This window comes from Monomorium pharaonis, chromosome 8 (genome assembly GCF_013373865.1).
Source record: "Monomorium pharaonis isolate MP-MQ-018 chromosome 8, ASM1337386v2, whole genome shotgun sequence".
NCBI classification, from domain to species: Eukaryota; Metazoa; Arthropoda; class Insecta; order Hymenoptera; family Formicidae; genus Monomorium; species Monomorium pharaonis.
Genome location: NC_050474.1, coordinates 20,564,895 through 20,571,795, shown reverse-complemented (window position 1 = coordinate 20,571,795; position 6,901 = coordinate 20,564,895). Strand labels below are relative to the sequence as shown.

Sequence of the window (6,901 nt, the reverse complement as noted above, 5' to 3'; positions counted from 1 at the left end):
TCCGCCCCGGGAATGCAAATGGCCCCGCCGCGGATGGTAATATGCAGATTAATCCGGCCAGCCAGCCGGCCCGAAAACTCCTCGTAACTATTCTCATTCCAACGCGGCGTGAGTGTGCCGAACTGTTCGCCGCAAATCCCGGCTGGGTTCTTACGACAATTGTCTCTCGCGCGGGCGGGAGAATCGGATTTCAAAATTTTTTTCCCGGGAGAAAAAACTTTAACCCGAGAAATGGCACTCCGGCCAAGTTTTCACGGAATCCTTCCCTTTGACGTTTCCATTATTAGGATGCTCAGTGATAAACCGGCGAGATACTACCGGCGAGAACAATTATTTTTTTAAGGAAAAGTTAAATTATATTCTCAAGCTGAGAAATGTAAAAATATTCGCTCAATCTAAAAATATTCTCTGAAAATAACAGACAAATGTATATTGGAAAAAAAAGTAGCGCAAAAAATCTAGGACATCCTGTACATATAATGGGTTTAATTCGGTCAATATTAGATGGCGTAGTAAGATTTATCAAATGTGGTTTACGTCACTTTCGAAATAAACACCTCATTTAGGCCGAAAGGGATGCTGGGTTTGTCGACAGAATTACTACCGTGGGAATTACTTCGCAAAATTTTCGCAAATCGTCCTGGGACGTAGGCAGAAATCTGATTTCCAAGTTTTGCAGGAAGCCTGGGGATTGTTTCGGAACTTAAATTGGGGTTGGCGCTATTACCGAGATGGATTAAGAGATGCTTGATAAACATCAGGTAGAGCTTCATGACGTGCAATAATCTTCGTCATATTTTCTATATCGTGTTAATTATCTTTAAAATCTTTATGTACTTTAGTAAAAGAAAACATGTGTCTCTGTTAGCAAAAGGTAATAAAAAAAAAGAAACAAAATTTATATATGTCAACGTTCATATCAATCTTATATTAAATTTATACTCTTTCCTGTATTGGCACGAAAATTGAAATTGGCGTTATCAAATTTTGCTTGCGTCACAGATAAATTAAATCAAATTACCATTTGTTTGTTAATGACAAATCTCCGTATTGAAACAGCCATTGTTGTACATATAAACTCCATAATGTGTAATATCAATATATTTAAATTAAGCATAGCTGATAATATAGCAATTTAAGTTTTCAATTATCAATAAATTAAATTGGGTTAATCTTTCTTTTATAACTCCTACTATAATATGCTAGTCCATATTTGGGTTATCTGATATATGTAAAATTTACAAAAATAGAAAAGATTGTGAGGATAGAGTTGTGCAATATAAGACATGTTATGTTTAGATTATTATTATTAGATTGATATATTATAATATAAGTATCTATAAATATTAAAGAGATAATCAAGTTTATATAGAAAAAAGAATTTGTAAAGAAAAGTTTAGAGAAGTAAAAGAAATTAAATAAAGATATTTGATTGAATAGATAAGAAAGTCAGATAGATGGATGAATATGTTAGAAATTATAAACCAAATCCTCTTCTTGGCTAATGTAATGCTGAAAAGAATAAAGATTAAATAATTAATTAATTAAAATAAAGACATTAAAAAATAAGACATGGACAATATATTTTTATATATAAAAACATTTAACGTTTTATACCAAAAAGGTATAAATTTGTATCATTAATTATTTAATACAACATTTATAAAAAATTCGGTTATACATATTACAACAAATCAAAGAACATCAAAAAAATAAGATAGAATCTCAATAATTTTCTTTAAAAAAATTAATCAGTTTAAATTACGCTGAATTCTAAGTCTACTGATTAATTTTATTTCTATTTTGTGTTGCAAACTTTATTTTGCCATTTTACAAATGACATTTCGGGTAATAGTTACGTAATGGTAATGAATGGTAATAAACAGCTGCCAATCGACGATCGAGCACAAACCGCGAAAAATTTGCGTACTCGAGAACGTCGGGGCAACATGGTGAAAACAATTCGTCTCAATAATGCCACTCCGGGAATATCGATGTTATTTTATTGAAAGGGTAGCTGGATGCGAATAATACTGCCATAAATCATAGGAACGCCGCGTAGACAAATGTTTCGCTGTACCAACGTAAACGAACCAAGCGGAAGTGCACATTGGTGTACCGTACTTTATTTCGTTCCCAGATAAAGAGAGAAAGAGAGAGAAAGGGAGAGATATTACTATATCTAATAATAAAATCAAAATCAAATAAAATTCGATGCATAACCCAATCTATACTTGTATATGTCATATCTGCAACGTTAATAATGCAGAAAAATAAAGGTAAAATGTTTCGAGCTAAATTCTGCGCTAATATCTTTAAATAAATTTTATATTTAATGTAACAAATTTGTTTTTACGATGCAGACATGCATGCTATTCGTCACTAATTAATCCTCCGGATTGATTTATCGCTTGGAGATTTCGTGACAACCCTTTCCGCATCCGGGAGGAGGCTATCACTCACTCCGGTGCATCGGCGCATCTGCCGCGAACATCGTGTAATTCCTCGGGAACGAGGTTGACTCTGGAGGCGGCAGGTGGTTTCCGAGACAGAGTCTGATCGATAGATGAGACGGAGTGGAGAGAAGCAGGCCTAATGACGAGGCGACGATCGACGGCGTTATTGCTCAACGTTCGTCTTGGATGGTGTCGATCGCATCCGCGCGTTCGAAAGAGAAAGAGAAAGAGAGAGAGAGAGAGAGAGAGAGAGAGAGAGAGAGAGAGAGAGAGAGAGAGAAACAATAATAATTAATGTTGCTTTTCCTATCCCGTCGGAAAGTTTTCCGTCGCGCAGTCGTCGTCACCGGCGAGCACGTGCGCGCATTCCCGCCACGTACGTAAAATACGGGACGTGTCACACGACGCGTGGTGTTTCGCCGTGCCAAAAGTTTCCGCCCGAAAACTGGATTTTCCGCGCGATCGTGAGTAACGGTGCCGTACGCCGCGTGTCTTTGTCGCACAGCCGGGCGAAGATAACATTACTCATCAGGAATATAGGAATATCGCATACCTGATGAACGAGCCATCTATCAAGTTCGCGCGATGTTTCGGCCGTACAAACGTACGGCCGCAACTGACGGATTCTTAATTAGTAATTACAACGTGTAACGAAGACTCACGAGGAGAATTCTTAAGCAACTTAAATTACTCGGGAACGTACATATACATAAACTATACACATTTACAGATTTTAAATGCGTCAAAAGTTAATAAATGTAGTTACAAAACAATTTTTATATCAACAAGTGTTTCTTCTTGTAAAATTATTCGTCGAAATCATTGTAATTTTCGTAATGCACGATAATTTAAAACTGCTCTCTCTGAATCCTGTCTGGATGACAGATTTACGCTGAAAAACCCGGAAGCATTGACGATCATACGCAAACGAAAATCTCGTTCGACTCGAACGGCGAACTCTTCCTCGAATGGGTCCTTTACAAAGAGGAGTGTAAATTCCTTCCCGGCGGAGGGGAGGCAATTTTGCATTAATAAAAAGCGAAGGAATTTCCCTACGAGCACCGGCGAGTTGTTACCGCGGGAAAGCATACGCGCTCGCTCGTTCGCTCCGGCAGTCGCGGCACGTTTTTCAAGTGTCTCCGGTGTCAAAGACTCCTCTCGCGGAAAAGCCCGGGAAGGCGCGCCTCCCATCACCCGACGACGTCCATTCCACGGAGAGGATTTTTCGCGAATTCGTTTCGGCTGTATTTTCCGACCCTCGAGAGCCGGATACGTTCCGTGGGGCGCCTAACGTCTCTTCGCCGAGATGTCTCTTCGTGGAACAATATTTTCGTTCCGTTTCCGCGCGTTGCCGCTCGTCCTCGTACGCTCGGGAGAAGAAGGGTAAGGACGTACGTCGATCAACGTTATAGTATATATACTTATATATATATATATATATAGAGAGAGAGAGAGGAGAGGAGAGGAGAGATACGGCGGATCGAATTTCGGTCGTATAGTCCGCCCATGTTTGCAGATCGACGACCTTTATCTGTTGAACTGTGTGTTATATCGCGAGACTCACCGTTCGCCGTTTTTTTTTTCACGCGATTAGACAGCAGCGATCGAATCTGCGGGCTCCAAACGGGTTTCGTCTCGAATTTCATTTCCGTGGGGGAGGATCCGAGAATCGCTCGCGCCTCTCGCGCGAGGAAAATATCCGTGAGAGAAGAAGTACGACGAATTATGTAAAAATATTGTGTCGACGTTCCCTCCGATGGGCATCTTTCAAGATCGGAATAAATGTAATCGATTTGCGCGAACAGTTTCAAACGTCTATCAAAACTTTGATAGTACCGCGCGGGGTCTCGGTAGAAAGAGGTAGCAGTTGGTCCGCGGGTCGACAAAGAAAGTGCAGAAGGGAAACTACGGAGTAGAGAAAGAGAAGCAGGAGGAGGAGGAAGAGGATCTGGAAGAGGGATCGAGGGACCGTGAGATGTGGGTCGGTAATCGATTGCGCCGGTACATGCACAATAACCGAGGGATGGAGTCATGTATCCGGGCTAAACAGCCCATTTGCCCGGTACAATGGAAGCGACGTCGCTGTGGGCCCCGACTTAATTACCAGAGGCTGCCTTTGGCAGACGGGGAGGCCGGGGATAAGGGGAGGGGGGGAAGACGACGAGGCTTTATCGGAAGCGCCTTATACAGCCGAGCTTCGTTTAATGGCCGCGCAAGAATGCGAATTTGGCGACACGCCTAGGAATCTAATCTAAGAAGCTATATCCCGACGGCCGCCTCTTAAAGCAGCGCGTTAGTGATACTCGAGCGATTATGAATCACGTCGGCCATTATTACGGTAAACGCGCGCGTTTCCGCTGATTTACCGCCGCCGCCGCCGCCGCCGGTGAGAGTGGTATCGCCGAACGTTAAATCATTTTTGTTTCAAGAAGTATATGACTCAAATCACAGGCGGAATCGCGATCGCAAAGTTCCTCGCTCTCGTTTCAAGTTACGGGGGATTCCTATCTCCGTTGAGACGTGAAAGGCGCGGGTCGCATAAAATCGATCGGGAGTCTGAGAGAAAAATGCGTCCTTTGTATAAAGAGAGCCTGGTCGCTTTATAACGGAGTTCGGCGGCGCGGATTGTATAAACCACTTTCGTCCTTGTCTCCCGCATAACGCGCGTGATGCATCGCGACGCGACCGTGGGCTCTATTTTCCGTGGAAACAAAACAGTTTCCCGATAGTTTCCGGGAGGGAGGCGCGCGAAAACGAAGGAAGCACTTGGCCATTAGTCTCGCGCGAAACTGTTGGTATGTATCATTCTGTAACGAGGGCAAATTGCGAATCCGCGCGCCCGCGCGCGCGCTCCACACTTACCGGAGTTTTCATAAAGTTCGCCGGGCAGGAGAGGCCACTGCATTAGACGAGAAAGATACCTGGAACACAAAACGAAAAGAACACCTTTAACTCGCGCGCGGAAACTACGTTAGCAAGGGAGAAACTTGGAGTTATACGCGCAGTCTCAAATCTCGGCAATTAGCCGGACTATCGCGACGCTCATCTCCTCAACGAAGTAAATCACTCGCTAATTGCAGCTTCTTTATTAGATACCTGTTATCTCGGTATATTAGTGAACAATATTATGGGATCAATGCTGCTCTTGAAAAGTCCGAGATACATTTCGAAGCAATTTGTTTCGCTTTTTCTCTCAAGACAAATGAAAGAAAATAAACGTATAGAAATTTATAAATAAAATTTTCTCTCAAATTTAGAAGCGTTTAGAATAACAATTGAAAAGGATTAAATTTAACAAAATAATAAAGAAATGTTTAATTGACCAACCTATGGTCATGATATAACAATCTTTCAGAGGAAATACTGCACAAAAATTAATATTTTACACTAAATATAACGATATTATGATATTTTTATTCAAAGCATTAATATGATTTACATTTTGTAAAAGAATTATTGTAATTCACAGTAAAAGAAAAATTTATTAGATTAAAATAAATATTTTTTCAAATAGTACCAAGCAAAAGTTTTGTAAAAAAATAAATAATATTTATTTCAAAGGTATATATATATATATATAAGATAATATTTTCTATAATTTAGAAAATGTATTATATATTTTTATCAATCTAGAAATCTAGAACATGTGTAATACATTTTCTAAATTATAGAAAATATTATCTTACTTGAAATAAATATTATTTATTTTTTACAAAACTTCTGCTTGGTACTATTTTTAAAAAAATTTATTTTAATGTAGTAAATTTTTATTTCAGTGCATTCAAATATTTTAGTATATAAATGCAAAAAACATATTCCATTAGAGTAAGATAAAAAAATTTTATATGTAAAACAAATATATATATAGCTTTTTACAGTTTTATTATATTTTCAGTAACTATAGTGAATATAGTATCAATACACTGGTATTTTTTTTAAATATAATATAGAAAATTGATTGATTATAAGTGTATATAATTTAAAATCTATATATTTTACAATGTACCCTTGCAATTTTATTAAAATTAAATATACATATGTGTAACTAGTAATCAATTTTCATAAAAATAAATACTGTAACGTTGCTCCCTATTATTTACCACAGAATATAAAAAGAAATATATCTTCTTATGTAATTTATGCAAACATTTTCTTTGTGGAGACGTACGATTTATTCATGACAAATTGCAAGAAGATACGATACAACAAAATTTCGCGGAAACGACCTTCCGTATCTAATAGCAAATGACATTCCGCGCTTCCCAACACACCGTCCTCCGATTTCATACGTCGGCAAAGGGTGTCCACGAGGACCTCTCCTGATGTCGGTTACCCCGGAGTCAAAGGGAGAAAACGAGGTAAACTCCGGAGGACCGGAGAGTCCAAGGAGGAGAGGCATCCCTCTCTTTTATTTCTATCCACCGTCGTCACGTTGCAGACGCGAA

The 6,901-nt window shown here is 39.2% G+C and overlaps 1 protein-coding gene across 5 annotated transcripts in view; it reads right to left on the bottom strand.

Moving 5' to 3' along the window:
• Positions 1-6,901, bottom strand: part of LOC105838807 (protein Fe65 homolog) — a 154,360-nt gene that overhangs the window by 128,052 nt on the left and 19,407 nt on the right. For 4 of the 5 annotated variants that reach the window (XM_012684646.3, XM_012684651.3, XM_012684650.3 and 1 more), the window contains exon 2: positions 5,319-5,377. The exons of the other annotated variant lie outside the window; for it this stretch is intronic. The gene's annotated coding sequence lies outside the window, so the exon portion shown is untranslated. The remainder of the gene's footprint in view (positions 1-5,318; positions 5,378-6,901) is intronic. 5 annotated transcript variants of the gene reach the window in all.